The sequence below is a fragment of the Hibiscus syriacus genome, unplaced genomic scaffold (genome assembly GCF_006381635.1).
Source record: "Hibiscus syriacus cultivar Baekdansim isolate YM2019G1 unplaced genomic scaffold, ASM638163v2 tig00111277_pilon, whole genome shotgun sequence".
Lineage (NCBI taxonomy): Eukaryota > Viridiplantae > Streptophyta > Magnoliopsida > Malvales > Malvaceae > Hibiscus > Hibiscus syriacus.
In genome coordinates, this window is record NW_024063044.1 from 297,658 (window position 1) to 316,648 (window position 18,991).

Genomic DNA, 18,991 nt, shown 5'->3' on the forward strand with positions numbered 1-18,991 from the left:
AGGCTTAATACCAAAATAAGTGTCCAAACTATACCTCTTTTCCCAAATAGGTGCCTAAACTATTTTTTGACTCACCTCGGTGCCTAACATTACAAACGTTACCCATTTAGGTGCTCGAACCTTCAACGGTGTTACTTCCTCCGTTAACTGACACGTGTCACAACATGACAATTCTAAAAAATTTATTTAAAAGTAAAAAAATAAAAATTATATATATATATATATATATTAAAAGAAAACACAAATTTTGAAATAAACCCCAAACTTTAAAAATCTTCATTTCAACCCCTAAACCCACATTGACCATCACCTTTTGCCGTCGACGAAGCTCCACTCAACCTCCCCTCCCCCGGCGACAAAAACTCCCATGAAATTGTGACATATCAACGACGAATCAACGTTTTATACCCCGCGAAACTTAGGATGAAATTTATGATCCCACACGATTCCGACGGCCAATCGACGAAAACTACGACGACGTATGAGTAGGAGGATGGCGGAGACGATGTCGGTGGCGGTGGTCATGGCCGGAAAGGACGGCAACAACGAATTAAGGTTAGGATTTGGGATTTTGGGGTTCTTTTATAACATATGAAAACTAAGTGTGTTTTATTATAAATATCATAATATTTTAAATATTTTTAAAATTAAATTTCAAAATCACCATACAGTGACACGTGTCACGTAACGGAGGGAAATTAACGCCGTTGACGGCCCGAGAACCTAGATGAGTAACATTTGTAACGTTAAGTACCTAGATGAGTTAAAAAATAGTTTAGACACCTATTTGGGAAAACGATATAGTTTGAGCACTTATTTTGATAGTAAGCCTAGTATTTAATTCAATCAATTTAAATTCGAGTTTGATAAGTTTGTCATTAATTTCTTTTATAAAGTTTTAAGATATTTTTTGTTTTACTTTTAAGGTTTACAGTAAAAATAAATATTCAAATTATGTATTCTTTTTGCTTTAAGTATTTAAATTATTATTTTGTCAAACTAAACCCTTAATTTATTATATTTAATCATTTTAAGTCCTATTATTTTTCAATTAGAAATTTTTTTGACTAATAAGATGTTGACATGTCATATAAAATTAAGTACTTTTTTATTAAAAAATTTAAGGGTTTAAAGCAAAAAGAGTCATAGTTTAAGGATTTAGTTTGACCAAAAATAGTTTAAGTACTTAAAGTGATTACATATAATAGTTTAAAGATTTATTTTGATAAAAAATAGTTTAGGTACTTAGTTTATGATTGTTACATTGATTGTAATATATTAGTTTTGTGAATTTGTGGATTTTTACTTTAGAATTTAAATTTTAAAATTATTATACGTACTATTTTAATATTTTTAATTTGTTAATTTATCTATATAATATCATTAGACTATTCTTAATGAGCTCGAGTCATACAACATTTTATTTAACTTAACAAGTATCGAGTTAAATCAAATACTGAATCAAATAATTTTCTAATTACATCGAACACCATTCAACTCATTACCTCTCCCATAGACATGATCATAAACATTGGATATACAATTAAATCAGTTACAAACATATAAGCAGAGCTGCAAGATTTGTGATAATTACATATTTAATTGCTTTGGTTTAAAAAATTAGTTTTGATACCATCCTGCCACACTCCACCATGCGATTCAACAGAAACATGGTACAGAACAAGAGTGATAAGAACACGGCAAACGTACGAGCTTCACTATATTCCCAAAAAATTGGTGTTAATGTACTAGTTTAAAACTTAATGAAAAAATATCATTTCATCGTAAAGCTAAAGAGAGAACAGTAGAGTGATAAAAAAATTATTGTTAAATTATTAAATTGAGATATTTTAATTTTTAGTGACTAAAATAAGAATTAAAAGATAATTATTTGATGAATAATATAATTTATCATTTGAAATTAAATATTTATATTCTAATATTTATGTTGTTCAAATTTAAAATTTTAAAAAATAATAAAAACTTTTACTATTGAAATCGCATAATTCGTGCCCGAAGTTAACCTAAAAAATGGTAAAGGTGTCGTTGACGTCGAAATGCGCTGGTTCCCACTAGAAAAAGGTCATACTCCACTTGTAAAAGCCTTTAACAACTCCCATTTCAAAAGTTTTAATGTCCCCAACATTCGCTAGTCTCTACCTCTGCATAGATCACCGCCACACAGCAACTCCCTGGGCTCTCATCCATTTTAAAAGCTTAAAGGCTTTTGTTTTCATGATGGGAACAATCAAATGGTTGATACAACTGTCTCCACCCATTGGTCAACGTGGTATAACTCTAATGCATGGTTTAATTTCAATTTAAAAGTTTAAGTTGAATAATTTAAAGATCAAATTATTCTATTAATATTTAATTAAATTCGTTTATCTAATGACAAATAAGCTAAATTTAAATATTTTATCATACAACTAGTAATTATTATTCATTAAAAGAATCAAATTAAAATTTATAATATTAATTTGCTAAAAATAAACAAATTCAAATTAGAATTATTCAATCATTAAAATAATTGAATTTAAATTATTCGATAATTAAATTAAATTATTATTTTTAAAACTAAACCAAAACTTTGTTCTCTTAATAATAATAATAATAATAATAATAATAAACTGCAACTGCAAACCAAACTCGTTGTCGGGCACAAAATATCTCATATAGGCCCAAGGTCTCTTATTCAGCGGCACTCGCTCTCCACACTCACTCCCTTTCTCAAACAAGCCAGAAATGGCCATGAACTTCTGTTAGCCACCCTTTCCTGCTCTCTGGTTATTGCTGTTTTTACGCTAAATCGTGTGATCTTTGATGGCGTTCTCATCCTCAGCTTCACCCTCTCTTTTGAGAGCAGCTTCTTCATACTCTCGAACTCGGTTTTTTTATTCTTCGTTCCGGAATCTCAGCCCAACCTCTCCTTTGCTTCTCAATCACCAGCGATCTCTGGCCTCCGCCGCCTTTCGCTCTTTCCAATGCTCTGTTCCGCGGTGGAGCCACCGTCTCGATTGGAGTTCTCCTCTTAGCCTCCGTGCTCAGATCAGAGCTGTTAGTCCAGTCATAGAACAATTTGACCGGAAGTTTGCTACTATGGGTACTGCTATGGCTATTTTTTCTTTTTCTTGATTGGATCTGATTTTAGCTTAAATTTAACATTTTATTTGCTGATTTAGTGCGGATTAGATTATTTTAAGGTCTTTGACGCTCATTTAAAATCTTAGATTACTTGGTTGGGTTCAATTCATAAGAAGCCTTAGATTTAACGTTTTAATTCCTAGGATTCAATTTGACGAATTCAATTTGAAATTTAATTAATTTTTCATTATTATTAGCAGGATAAAAGGGAAGAGGCGCATTATGAAATCTGTATAAAGAATGTATATATAGCACTTTCGGAAGAAAAAAAGATATTAATTTAATTATGTGAAGTATTTTAAAGTTGATGATTAAATTGAAAATTTATCGGCTGAGAAATTCTGTTTACTCTTTTTTTTTCAGCTGCTGAACATCCCTTTAAGGCAGTGTTGACAAGTCTTCCCAAGCCAGGTGGAGGCGAGTTTGGAAAGTTCTACAGCTTGCCGGCCCTGAATGATCCAAGGATTGGTAAATTTTCTCCTACAAATCAAATATATATTTTATATTCACTTCATGAATTTGATGTACTACTGCTTAATGCCTGTCTTCGTTTTAGTTGTGTGATTGATCATATCTGCTATTTGTTTCTGTATATATGATAGATAAACTGCCATACTCTATCAGAATCTTGCTTGAATCTGCGGTTCGTAACTGCGACAACTTCCAAGTTAAGAAGGAAGATGTTGAGAAAATAATTGATTGGGAAAATATATCACCAAAGCAAGTAGAAATATCCTTCAAGCCAGCTCGTGTTCTCTTGCAGGTATTTGATAAAACTAGTTTACATCTATATGTGTATAAATGCTCCTCTACTGAAAGAAATAAATGGTGTTTTGTTTATTTTAAAATGGATCTTCTTTTTCTGCTAGGATTTCACTGGAGTGCCTGCCGTGGTTGACCTTGCTTGTATGCGTGATGCAATGCACAAACTTGGCAGTGATACAAGCAAAATTAATCCTTTGGTGCGTTTGTTTACATCAATTGCATGAATATTTACTGTGCGTGCTGGAATATTTTCAACTATTTTTTGTTTTCTGAGGGATGGTCAGTTTTTGGATGCCATATGTAAAGATTGCAATATTTTTATATTTTTGGCTTAATTGAAAATATTCAGGTTCCTGTAGATCTTGTCATTGACCATTCGGTTCAAGTTGATGTAACCAGATCAGAAAATGCAGTGCAAGCAAACATGGAACTTGAGTTTCAGAGGGATTTTCTTTCCTTAAGTGGGGATCTACTGCCTTTCATAATATGCTTGTTGTTCCTCCTGGTTCTGGTATTGTGCATCAGGTTTGCAATTTGGAAACAGAGTGTAATATGCAATAAACACTTTTAACATAATGATCTACATATCCTTAGAAATGTGTAGAAAATTTTCTATGAAAGTTGTGAGCTAATAAGTTTACATTTTTCACTAATTTGAAATTTTCATGGACGTGATAATCTTTGTAATTATGGTGGCAAATTGATATGCAATTGTAAAATTTTAGGTTAATCTTGAATATCTTGGGCGGGTTGTTTTCAACACCAACGGAATGTTGTACCCCGATAGTGTGGTTGGAACTGATTCCCATACAACTATGATAGATGGTCTTGGAGTAGCTGGTTGGGGAGTTGGTGGTATTGAAGCTGAGGCAGCCATGCTTGGTCAGGTAGGCTTTGCCATAGATCAACAATATTTCAACCCCCCCCCCCCAAAAAAAATTGGTGGTTAACTTTGTTCGGTGATTATTTCAGTTTTCGCTACTTGGTAGCAAAACTTACAACACAGTTTTTTTCTGTTTAATAACTGCCAGTTAATGTTTATATGACCTGATAAAATAAAAGTGAAAAAATGAGCCTGAATTTTCAATGCAAAATTTTGAGGCCTCTTTTAAATTAAGTTTCACATAACTTGATTGTGCATGTGATCCTTATCTTCCATTAATTATTTGTAGTCTTTGACAATAACTGTTATCCCGTATACTATCTACCTTTTCGTATTTTTACTATTTTTTTGAAAAAGAAACTGTTCAATTATTGTTCATTTGCTTGAACATGCATCTCTATCATTTTCGCTTTTACTTTTTTCCTAACATTAGTTATTTTGAAATTGTAAGCCTATGAGCATGGTTTTGCCTGGTGTTGTTGGATTCAAGTTATCTGGAAAATTAAGAAATGGCGTGACTGCTACTGACTTGGTTCTAACCGTGACACAAATGCTGAGGAAGCATGGTGTTGTTGGCAAATTCGTTGAGTTTTATGGTAATTACTTTGCGTGGGATTGATGCAAGTTACTCTTAGTTCCTTGTTTCCTTAATGTCTGACTATCCAATTTTTTTAAGCTTTTTATTTTGTATGAATTTATAGGGGACGGTATGGGTGAACTTTCATTGGCTGACAGGGCTACCATTGCTAATATGTCTCCCGAGTATGGTGCAACCATGGGATTCTTCCCTGTAGATCATGTTACTTTGCAGTATCTGAAATTGACTGGCAGAAGTGATGAAACTGTGAGTATTTCACTTCATCATTAACATCCTATAATTGCAATTACTGAAACTTAAGTAATAGGTGACATCCTTGTCCTGAAATTCAGGTGGCAATGATAGAATCATATCTCCGTGCAAATAGAATGTTTGTTGACTATAACGAGGCAAGAATTTTTCTTCTTCATTCATTTTACTTCCTGTCCTTGATGCTTTTCAGCTTTCAGCTGTTCTATTTGTATTCACCATTCAGTCTGGCTAGTCTAATTCCTTCCTTTTCTACATGTGCTTGCTCCCAAACCTGGTCTTGATACTTTCAGCCCCAACAAAAAAGAGTGTACTCGTCATATCTAGAATTAAACCTTGGGGAAGTTGAACCCTGTATATCAGGGCCAAAGAGGTTTGTCTTTTCTGCCATTTTTTGTCTGGCAATTGGCTTCATTTTTGTATATCAGGGCCAAAGAGGTTTGTCTTTTCTGCCATTTTTGTCTGGCAATTGGCTTCTTTTTTTAATTTTAAATATGATGTGTTATACTACTTCAATGTTAACTGTTTCTTTTCTTTTCAGACCTCATGACCGGGTTCCTTTGAGAGAAATGAAGAGAGATTGGAGTTCTTGTCTTAACAATAAAGTTGGTTTCAAGGTGAGTCTTGAATTTCTGCATATCTTAGTTCTTGTCATCTGTGACCTCGCTATTGCTCATAGTCTGTTTTTAAGTATACGATTTTTACCATGAATTGCTTGACAATTTTTTTATTTATCTTTACCTGGGTTAACCGAACAAAACACAAACAATTTGATATTGAAGTATGATGATCAAGAAAAGTAAAATTTACCTGGCTCAAAACTGTAGCCAAATACCTCTGATTTCATACGCTCGCGTGTGTGGCATAACTTTCAAAATAAAATCATAACCATAATTTGTCAGTAACTTGTAATAGTGTTAAATATTCTATCATGAATCTGAAACATAGAACAAGGAAGCCACCTCGCTTATGTCATGTTCATATGAATCTTCATATGGACAATTCTGTCTCTTCTTCCTTTTTCCCCTCTTTCTAGACTTCTTACCCCTCTGGTCATCTAGAACATAACCATACACTGCTTTTCCATGAATCTGGTGACTCGAGCAACAAAACCCCACTGTAGAAAAATTAAAGGATAAAATAAAAAGATTAGGTAGGAAATGGAATAGACCGAGTCTGATCAGAAGCTCTCCTCATCTATGTGTAAATTTATTAGAATTATTGGCTTTCTGTTAAACTTTTAAACATTCTGCTGAATGTCTTACCATATGTTGTAGGGGTTTGCTGTGCCAAAAGAGGCACAGGGGAAAGTGGCAAAATTTTCGTTCCATGGACAGCCAGCAGAGCTTAGGCATGGCAGTGTTGTGATTGCTGCAATTACGAGCTGCACCAATACATCAAATCCTAGTGTCATGCTTGGGGCAGGTCTTGTTGCAAAAAAGGCTTGCCAACTTGGTTTACAGGTTTGTCCTTCCTTCTCCACAACATCGCCTATCTTTATTTCCCATTCCACACCCTCGTATTTTCATAGAAACCTCTCGTCAATGTATCCTCACTTTTCCTGAACTATATGAATACTAATATCAATGTGAATAAGTGAATTTTGCTTGCATATTTGTTCTACAGGTCAAGCCTTGGATAAAGACAAGTCTTGCACCAGGTTCAGGAGTTGTTACAAAATATTTACTACAGAGGTATTCCTTAATTTCTACGTTTATAAGAAATGGATTTGGAGTGATTTTTTTAATAAAATATTTCTATATAATTATAAGAAAGATGTTTACTAATTTGGGTTTATGTGATTCAGTGGGTTGCAAGAATATTTGAATAAGCAGGGCTTCCATATTGTTGGATATGGTTGCACAACATGCATAGGAAATTCAGGAGATTTGGATGAATCAGTTGCCACTGCTATTTCAGAAAACGGTAACCTTGAAAATTTCAACTGTAAACCTTTTTTTATTCATAATTTGTTTGATGTAAGCATGTACTTTCTGGAACTAAAATTTACTGTCCAGTTTTTGACCGGCTAATCTAAAATATTTTCTATACACAGATATAATAGCGTCTGCTGTACTTTCTGGAATCGGAACTTCGAGGGTCGTGTGCATGCCTTAACAAGAGCCAACTACCTTGCTTCACCTCCTTTAGTGGTTGCTTATGCCCTTGCTGGCACGGTACATAATACCTAATTATTTACTGGTGAAGTTTATATTGTTAAATGTTTACCGAGATCTATATTATCATTATATAATCCATATAATTTGATGTCTACTCGGAATGTTGGAGAGTTTAATGATAATTATCTTCTAAATTAGTTAATTCTTGTGCATATGGATTTAATCTCCTTTGAAAAAAATATAGGTGTTTTCAATAAGGTTTTATTCGATTTGTCTTGTCATGGAGTCGGACAGATCAATGTATTTCATTTTTTTTGATATAGGACTAATATCTTTCGTGGTGTCATTTTCTATGATCAACTATGGCGACTTTCCAGGTTGATATTGATTTTGATAAGGAGCCAATTGGAACTGGGAAGGATGGTCGGAGTGTCTATTTTAAGGATATCTGGCCATCTAGTGAAGAAATTGCAGAGGTAGAGATCCTAAAATTTGCGTAAAAGTATCATATTTCATGAATTTAAGCACGAAACTAATAAGCTTGAACTTCTCTGCTATTTTAGGCTGTTCACTCCAGTGTCTTGCCAGATATGTTCAAAAGTACTTATGAGGCAATTACAAAAGGAAATCTCATGTGGAATCAACTATCCATGCCTTCTTCCACCATGTACTCATGGGATCCTAACTCAACCTACATTCATGAGCCTCCATACTTCATGAACATGACCATGGAGCCTCCTGGAGCCCATGGCGTGAAGGATGCCTACTGCTTACTGAACTTTGGTGACAGTATCACAACAGACCACATTTCTCCTGCAGGAAGCATCCATAAGGATAGTCCTGCTGCAAAATACCTACTTGACAGTGGGGTAGAGCGCAAGGACTTCAATTCTTACGGAAGTCGTCGTGGTAATGATGAAGTGATGGCTCGGGGAACTTTTGCTAACATTCGCATTGTTAACAAGCTGTTGAATGGGGAAGTTGGTCCGAAAACCATACATGTTCCAACAGGAGAGAAACTCTATGTATTTGATGCAGCAATGGTGAGTTCTTTGATGCTAAAGTACAATTTCATATAAAACTAATTTATTAACTTTCTACGGTGACATATCTTGATTTCATCGCACTACTTCCATTACCAAGTTTTTGTTTTCAATAAATGTCAATTATTGGTTTTGATTTATATGAAAAACGTTTCTATCAAATTTTTTTTATATGAAACACGATTTATCAGATTATTTTGCAGTCACAGTATGCAAATAGTAAGCTTAACAATCAATCTGTAATTGCAGAGGTACAAAGAAGCTGGTGTGACACCATTGTTTTAGCTGGAGCCGAGTATGGAAGTGGTAGCTCCCGGGATTGGGCTGCGAAAGGTCCAATGCTATTGGTAAGTCTTGATTTGACCACAGTAAAGAAATTCATATTGGTTTTTTGATGTGCTTTGCTTAGCCTGGTTGTATTCAAACTTTAAAAGCTTGAGTTAAACTCAGAATTTGAATCTCGAAGTTAGGTTCAAACTTAATCAAATTTCAGTTTGAAATTTGAAATTGGTTCAGGATTTAAAAGAAAAATTGAGCAGCTTGAGCTCCACTTGATTAGATTTGATTAAACTCGTTTATCTAGTAAAACAAATTAGCTTCATTGCTCGAGCTGATCAAGCTCGACTCAGCAATGAACAAGATTTAGATTTTTTTTTGTCTCGTTTGAGTAGCATGCTGCGTGATTGCTGTTTTGTGCACCCGAGTAACTTTGTTGCATAACAGGGAGTAAAAGCAGTAATTGCCAAAAGTTTTGAGAGAATCCATCGAAGTAATTTGGTAGGAATGGGCATCATTCCACTTTGTTTCAAGTCTGGTGAGGACGCAGACACACTAGGCCTAACTGGTCATGAGCGTTACACCATAGATCTCCCAAGCAACATAACTGATATAAGACCCGGCCAAGATGTGTCTGTCACGACAGACAATGGGAAGTCTTTCACCTGCACTGTCCGCTTCGACACTGAGGTACCAAATGGTTTCAAATATTCTTTTTTACGTGCAATGCATTGTGTTTTATCATCTGCTATCATGTGATCATCATTCGTGGTGGTTGATTTTAACGAAGAAAAGTACGTCCTTGCATGAAACATAGAACTCACCTAACATGGTTATTTACGAGGAATTATTTCATGGACTTGGCTCACCACATCATTTATAGTCCCAGTGAATCACATCCATTAATGTTAAAATAACTTCCTAATAACTGCTCACTCTTTATTTACACGTAGGAAAGAGGTAAAGATTCACCTTAGAAAAATGAGATGGAAAAATGTTATTAGTTAGACCATAGATGATGTGGTGAGCTGTGTTCATCTAATAATTTTTCGTTATTTATTGGGTTACATCACCGTGCTCATCTGAATATGTATCTAACATGGATTAATATTTGTGCTCGGCGACTTTATTTGACTCGTATGTTAAATTTTACAAATTTTAGAACAAGAACTGATCGTGTTTAAAACTGTAGGTTGAGTTGGCCTACTTCAACAATGGAGGCATACTTCCATATGTTATCAGAAACTTGATTAAGCAATAGTTGCATTTGTGAAGCCACGAACCAATTTCAAGATTTCCTACAATAGTAAAATCTGTGGTGCAAATAAAGCTATCAATGACTGATCGGTACTCTCCCGTTAATGGGACCTTGTGTTAGTTCCCCCCCCCCCCCTTCAAATAGTTTTTACATACAGGAATTGTCCGTTTACGAATAAAACATTTTCCGATGTTTTGATTTCTTCAATCAAACCACTCAACTATTTAAATATTCTAATCAAGTCACAGTTTGGTATAATTACAAATTTGGTCCCTAATAGTTATCTATTCTATTAATTTGGTCATATTTTTAATAAATTAAAATAAATTTAACTATCGAATCAGATGATACCATATGTCATTGGTGATAGGTGCCGTGACAGTTTTATCATTTGATTGAAGTATTAATTTTATGTTAACTTATTTTCAATTCAATAGATCTATTTTCCACCAATATGAGGATGACATGTGTCATTCTCTTTTTGAAAGAAAATAAATCAAAGGATAAATGGGGGCAATGAGAACCGAATGAAGGACCCTTGGGTGAAGAAGCAAACGCCAACCATTGAGCCAAGGCTATCATTTTGTAAAATATAGACAATAAGTAAAATGTATGTTGTATTTTAGTATATAAATATTTAACTTAAATTCGTAATATTTTATATATCTTTAACTTTTAAAAATATATTATTTTTTATATTAATTTATTGAATATTTTTTATTCTTATTTTAAATTAAAAAAATATTATTTTTTTACATTAATATATATATATTATCTTAAATATATTTTTAAAAATATATTAACTTAAAAAATACTTTTCAAAAAATATATTACATTTTAAGAATAAAATATATTGTAAGTTAAGATATTTTAAAAATATATTATTAAAAGCTAAGATAGGAATAAAATATATATTTTTATATTAAAATAAGAATAAAATATATATTTAAATGTATATATATTAAATCAAAAATAAAAATAAAATACTTAAATATATTTTAAGTTAAGATATTTAAAATATATTTTTAAAAGTTAAAATATAAAAAATTATAAATTTAATAGTATTTATATACTAAGATATATATATGTTACTTGTCTATTATACCAATTGTTAGCATTGGCTAAATTGCTGGTGCTTGCTTTCTCGCTCCTTTTGCTGTTACATAGGCTTTAATTTATTTTTTTATGTCGCTTTTAATTGGTAAAAAATAGATTAAAATAAAATTAACTCTCCAATCTAATGATAGAACATGTCATTGTACTTGTCACCAACAACAAATGATATCATCTGATTCAAAAGTTAATTTAATTTATTACAATTAAGATCAAATTGATATAATATATAAATATCAATGATCAAATATGTAATTATATCAGTTTTTGTTAATTATCATATCACCTATTTTGTTAAATGATAAGATAAATGCCTTAATTGGAGCAGTAGTGAATAGTTTAATTGACAAAAAAAATATCGAAATGAAAGAGGCGATCAAATAAATACTGTTGTTCGAAGGGAAAAAAAACTTGGTTTAGTTAAAGTTTGAACCGGAAAAAAGAAGAAGCGAAATTTGGTTGCCAAGGCTCATGAAGCCCGCTCTTGAAGCTAGAAAATAAAATAAAAAATAATTTTTAATTTTTAAATCTTGAAATTACAAATCCTTCTCCCCCGAAATCTTCTGGTTCAAATTTAAAATGAAGGATCAAGAATACCCATTGCTGTAATTGTGTAAAATAAGTATTTATTTTATTATTATAACTAATAATAAGCCCGAAGAACATGGCTGGCTCGGGCAAGGTGTGTTTTATTATCTAATTTATTACTTTAGTTGCTGCGGATTTTGTAATCGTATTACACAATCTTTCTGGGGGTGGGGGAATAAAAACTAAACTATGGAACCTGTTTGGGACGATGGAAATGAATAAATTGGTAAGAAAGTTATGCTTTAATTTTGACATGCCTAGAAATCTTTTGTCGTTGTAATTGATGGAAAGATGATTTATTTATAAAAAAAAATATGGTATTAAAAGTTCATCTATATCGGAATGGTAGGAACAAATTGAAACAACAGCTGGGCCTGGGGAAGGAGAAAGAAGCAACGTGCTGGGGATGCGGATTGACACCTTCCGACAACAAACGGAGCAGTCATCAAGTGCGGTTGATGTGGAGCCATGACAAATTAATTAGCTGACTCTATTCCCATATAATGGGGTAAGAAGAAATAAGATAATAGGCTGTCACAACACCAGATTGGAGCTATTACAAATCATAACCCAAATAAACCTCAAACCCAATCTCTTGGTCCTTTCGTGTTAACAATAAAATATTTGGTCCGTGATGTGAGAGATAGGAATTGTGCTGTCGCAGCGAATCATCGGCATTTCATTGCTTTCCTATTTTCAGCTATTTTGAGTACCATCTCTGTTTCAGTGATCTCTGCATATACGAGTTTCCATATCTGGCCGTCATTGGAGTCCGAAACTCTCGAGCACTTGGCACTATTTACCACCCGTCTGCCAACCGTCGCAATGAAGTAATTCTGGCTTTGGTAATCTCCGCCATGGAGTTGTCTCCTAGAGGGCTCCTCCTCGTTTATCTATTTTTTTATCAGCATTTCGGTGGAGATATGTTTACTCCTAGGGAAGCAACTATGTTACATCTACAAGGGCCAAGCCTACCTCAGCCATTTGAGTTATCAGGAAGGCAATCCGGTCACACAAGGAGATTCCCAGAACCTTGTACGGTTCTTCAGTTGTCGATATTCTATTTTGAAGTCTGCGGAATCCGCGACAGAGGCACAAGAAGTGAACAAATTTGTTGTATTGAGATGAGAGAGGTGAGGAGATTTTACGATTTTGGTTGCTAATGATGAATTGTATCATTACTGAACAATACAATTAGCGTTTTTACCTATGTTAATAGATCTGTACAATGTCAATCTACAACAAAGGAGGTGCTGAATTTTGATCAAGATGAACGACCCCTTTTTCACCAACATATCATAGACTTTATCCACCTTGCTGCTTCAACTTTGAACAGGTTGTGAGCATCAGATTTCTTGCTAATATTTCCCTTCATAATCTCCATTGATAAGGTTTGCAGCATTGAGAGATATGTGCAGGCAGTATTCTGATCTCACTGCATAGCTGTTTCTCCTGCACAAAACAACATATGAGAGACCGAAATCTGAAATGATATTGGAGGTGGTAACAGTCACAAATAGTTTCCGATTAAACTTTATGCTACTTCATGTTTCACATGTATCCATAAAGTTTCCTCAGTTTTTTTAATTAAACTTGACAGAGTGGTGAACGATAACCATATATCTATGCAATGTAGAAGAACAAGGTAGGGATGGTATCCTTACAGTATCCGACAATAAATTGGCTCCTATGAATCCAGAGATATCCCAATCATCCAGGGTGCTTGATGTAGTTTGCCTCATGACAGTTGAAGTTTCTTTACTGAAAGGTTGTAAACCAGTGGATCCCCTCACAATGCCTCTCGGACTGCCATGCAATAACACTTTTCCACTAGGACCAGCTTGTACACTTTCCTTGGGTCTCTGGGCATTTTCTTCAGTTTCCTTTTTCTTCTTCTCTTCAATAAATTTATGGCTTCAGCAGTGGTTCGGCAGCCAGCAGCTCGAGCTTCCTGCACATAAAATTTACCTGAATAGAGTTGAAATGTTTTGATGCTTAAATAGATGCATTTGGAGGTTCAACCCCAGGGATAGAAATCAATGTGGAATTTTGAACCAATTGAAAATGGAGAATACAACAATTTGATTAAAAGATGAGAGCCGGAACCAAGTCAAAGGCACATAGATTTCTAGTTTCTAATAGTAGACTCCAGCACCCCCGAATGGGGAAAATGTAATCAACTTCAATCTCAATGGAAACCTGATTTTAATTTTGTGGGAATCTATACTAGTTCATAGTCAGCACAAAGCAAACATTTAACCTGAAGTTCTTGTATTCTTTTGGCAATCTGATGTTCCTCTATGACACTCTTAAGCAACTCTTGATGCTCTTCTTTTGAGTGGAAGCGCATAAACACCTTGTGCCGCTGATATATTTCCCTCTCCTCGGGTGAAGGTTTCTCTCAAAAGGGTCAAGGTAAAGTAAGTTTCTTTCAAGAATGAGGTCCTTCCTACGCTTTCTCTCTCAAGCCTGTAAATAATAACCAAACTTCAAACCTGATACAAAAAACACACACTATCCAACGTAATTTACAATATGAGATGATATGTCAGTCCACAGGGTGTGTATGCTACATGCCTATTTCATCTTTCCAATAACTAAGATAAAACAGTAAAGACAATGACAATATAAAGCACACACAGACACAGCTAAAAACATAGAACTATATAAACGAAATAACGCAAGCACAAATTAAATCTTCAAGTGTAGACAGATTTTGAAATCAACTCCAAATTCTCATGATATTGTAGGAAAGTTCTATCCTAATATTTGATGGTTCATGAAGTTGAAATCTCACATTCTCTGACTTTGAATTTTATTCATAAATCTTAGAGCTTCAAGTAGTTTTTAAACCAAGATTAGGTGTTTTAGAGAAACTGCTTCATTTCACAGATGAGCAGTAATCTTTTCTCTTCAAGATTGCCACTTACTACATTTCCTATAGATTTTTTTAATGAAAAATGCTGATGGTCATCAACCTTGTCCATGTCAAGAGACAAGAAAATATGCAACATGCTACTCATTTACAAGATAAACACCTTTTTGAGTAGATATGCAGTACACGCAACTTCAATTCTGCTCACCTTGGTGTCAGTTTCCTTAAATTCCATGTCTGCCATAACTGTTCCGCGTCATTATCATATTCAACCTCGATTCCTGCCTCTTGGAATTATAGCCACTCGCTCAATCATAGAAGGTTTATCCTCCATGAAAACCCTAGGCTTTCTCGCAATGCTCCTGCCTGATGAGATTCAGAGAACAAGGTTTAGAGAAAAAAAAGTTAATTAGTACTTCTTACCAATCCATGGAAATGACCAACAACATACCTCATTTAACACCAAAATAAAAGAAGGGACAGCTCAACTCAACAAAACTCAAACTCACTATAAAAAGAGAAAAATTTATTATTTGATTCACAATTCACAAATTATGATATCGAATCTTACAGTCAAATTCTTATCTCAGAATAAGTCACCTTTTACAATACTTACAAACCGCTTACAGTCACTTTAGATAGAATTTTCCACGCTGGCAGTCAATAGTTCATGCAGAATGTAAAGCACAAGCAACAGTCATGATGAGCAGAAATATGAGCATACCTTCTACTTTAATGCCATCTTTATTCTGGGCCATGATGGAGGTCTTTTTGCCAGCACTATGAATGTGTTACAGCCAGTGCTCGAATAAATATGGAACCTATTTCTGATGCCAAAGAGTGCATTGTGTTTATATAATATATTGATAGAAAAGAGTGTGATGTTCGTATAAGCAAATGTTGCCACACAATCATGCCTTTAAAAAAAACCAAAGGGGCAGCCCACTTTTAATAATAATGTCTCAAATTAATGATTTCACACCTCCGGTTAAGCTAGGAGGATTGAAAAGCTGGGTCTTCTTTCTTGGTGCCTCATATCTGATAATTATAGAGATAAACAAATAAATCTCCAAAACTAAAACAGGACCAAAAAAAATATGAAAGGGAAGACAAATTACTTCACTTTTGCACCAGACGAGACTCTTGTTTCACGGTAAGCTCACCATGTGTGATGTATTCTGCATAAACAACCATTTATTCAAGCAACTTCGTTTCAAATAATGTCTCAAAATTAATGATTTCACACCTCCGGTTAAGCTAGATGAGGATTGATAAGCTGGGTCTTCTTTTCTTGGTGCTCATATCTGATAAATTATAGGAGATAAACAAATAAATCTCCAAAACTAAAACAGGACCAAAAAAAAACAATGAAAGGGAAGACAAATTACTTCACTTTTGCACCAGACGAAGACTCTTGTTTCACGGTAAGCTCACCATGTGTGATGTATTCTGCAAACAACCATTTATTCAAGCAACTTCGTTTCACAAAAGCACATGCAAAATCTAGGACTCTCAGAAACCGAATAAGACAAGAATATTGACAATCTGCAGATCACCCTTGTTCCCATAAAAAAAAAACAAAGTGATCCAATATTCCAATTAAATGAAAATAATTGTGGGAAGGAAAACAGCCAAAAAATCATCTTATAGTAACAATTTAGCAACTGGTAATTACTTGAAAAGGTTTAGTCTAACCTTTTTTTACGAGACCATTCCCTTTGGCCATAGCAAGGAGCTCCTCTCTGCTCTTTCCCAGAACATGACACAAGTCCTAAGAAAATAACCATACAATGTAATTATGATTACTAGAAAATTGTATTTGTATTTTTATTTACGTTTTTGCATTTGCATGTGCTGTGTGGCTATTGTCATTAAAGCCAAGATTTAACATGAGTTACGGGTAGAGGAAAACAAGGAGAGTTCACGTATATAGCATTATAGTGACCAATACATTGTGATTTGCTCTTGGTTCCAACATGTTCTGTAACTTCAGCCCAATTCCCAAATCCATACATTTCAATCCCTGAAAATAAGACAGTCAACATCTAACCATCAAATCCAACGGAATACAGAAGAATATGAGCAGCAGTTGCCAGATATGTTAATCAATCAAAAGCCAAAAGATGCCCCTAAAAGTGCAAGTTAGCATATAGGCATACCTCAAGAAGCATATCTCCTCATCTGCATTCCAGTCTGGACAAATAGTGGGAAAGACAAATTGTCCTGCATGAAAAAAAAATTAACACATGCTCCAACCAATAGCGAAAGGGGCAAACCCATGTTTGAAGTCGTAACATAAGAAAAAATGAAGGAAACAGAGTAGATGGTAAAAAAGAATGACAAATGCCAGTTGGTACACAAATTCACAGATGCTAATCACTAAGTTATGTCCCACCAAAGTGAGGTTCAGGATAGACGAACAAGGTTTCCTAGCATTGAGCAGCCTAGCATTGAGCAGCCAGGAGAGGGTGTAGGGAACGCAGTTGTAACAAAAAGAAAAAACCAATGGTAAGAACTTTGGGAAAAAAACAATATTGGTATTTAACATAAAACAAATCTGATAGTAGCTCACGTAAAACCTAATTAACCATGTTTCATTGACATTATCAAAAGAGCTCTAGTATACTTTACTTGAGTTAACCATCACTGATCATGATATGACCTTGAACTGCTAAAGGAAAAAAGTAACTAAAAAGGGGGTGACTAACCATAACCCTGTATGGATGATTGCTCTTGTGAGGAGAAATTTCAGCTCCAAAAGAAAAGCATTCAACACAAAGATCAAAATCTGGACAAACTGCGCACTTAACCCGAACCATTCCAGAAAGATCCTTGTCGCAATAATTACAATGATATAAAGCTGGCCCTTTTGCTTCACTTGGTACTTGCCCATCACCTTATTGAATGAAATGGAATCAATGGAGAATAACAAAATTAAACCATAATCTTAATCATATCTAAAATGGTCATCCTTAAAACAAAAGAAGAAGTAAGACTTCATAACTTGAAGGAAAATTTAAACCAGTAGCATTTCTTTTTCATTAATATTTTTCAGACATCTAGGGTTCATTTCAATTCATACTTCCGCTGCTTGGTTTCTTGTTATTGCCTTTTTCCCCAAATAGAGTTAACTTTATAATCAAGTAAAAGTAAATCACTTCTGATAGGAGCTAAAAGTTGATATAAAAGCCTAGCAGGAAAGCTAATCATTCTATATAAAAGTAAAATTGTGCAATTTATTATCAACAAAGTAAAATCATACATTCTATTCTTAAAATTGTACAATTATTCATTTTGCAAAATAAACAAGCTTTAGAAAGAATATATAATATAAGTACAACCAAGGAAACCCTAAATTTGTCATACTGGTGGATGGAAGCTCTGCATTGTCGACGACACCCGACCCGATCCTTTTCCTTTTGGATCTACGAAAAACAAAAGAAGGGCAAATTTTCAACTCGAAACAAAATCTTTGAAGGGAAAAGTTAAGAACATAAGAAAGGGAAAGACCTTTGATTGAGATCCTCTTCAGTGGGGCGAGAGACTGCCCTCGATCGACCCATGCCTTGGATTCACCTAATTGCGCCAAACAGTAGCCACCCTAAAGTAGCCACCTAAAACCGCACTTGAGGAATGGATAATGGGGCAATTATTTATTTATAAACTAGGGTCACTATAATTTAAGGAAAAAGGGATTGAACGTAACGTTTAACTGCTCACTGAAGATGAGCAAAAGGAGGTAGGAAGTGAGGCGAGAAGGATGAGAGACACGGACTTTTTTACCCGAACGGAACTTGTATTACTTTACCCACATCATAACCCGAATTCATTAGATTGGTCTAAAGATAGACATGTAAATGAACCGAACGAACATGAACATGATATGTTTATATTCGTTCGTTTAATTTTAATCGAATAAACGAATGAACACAAACAACTAAACAAATGAAATTTCTTATTCGTATTCGTTCATTAAGAAATTTAGATTGTTCGTGTTCGCTCATGTTCGTTCGTTAAAATGATAAATGAATACGAAAAACGAAATAAACAAACACAAACTAACGAACATAAACAAATGT

General features: G+C 34.2%; 2 pseudogenes; one reads left to right on the forward strand and one right to left on the reverse strand.

Annotated features, from left to right (window-relative positions):
* Positions 1-2,694: 2,694 nt before the first annotated feature.
* Positions 2,695-10,450, forward strand: LOC120157874 (annotated as a pseudogene).
* A 2,731-nt stretch (positions 10,451-13,181) lies between these two features.
* LOC120157875 lies at positions 13,182-18,657 on the reverse strand (annotated as a pseudogene).
* Positions 18,658-18,991: the final 334 nt, after the last annotated feature.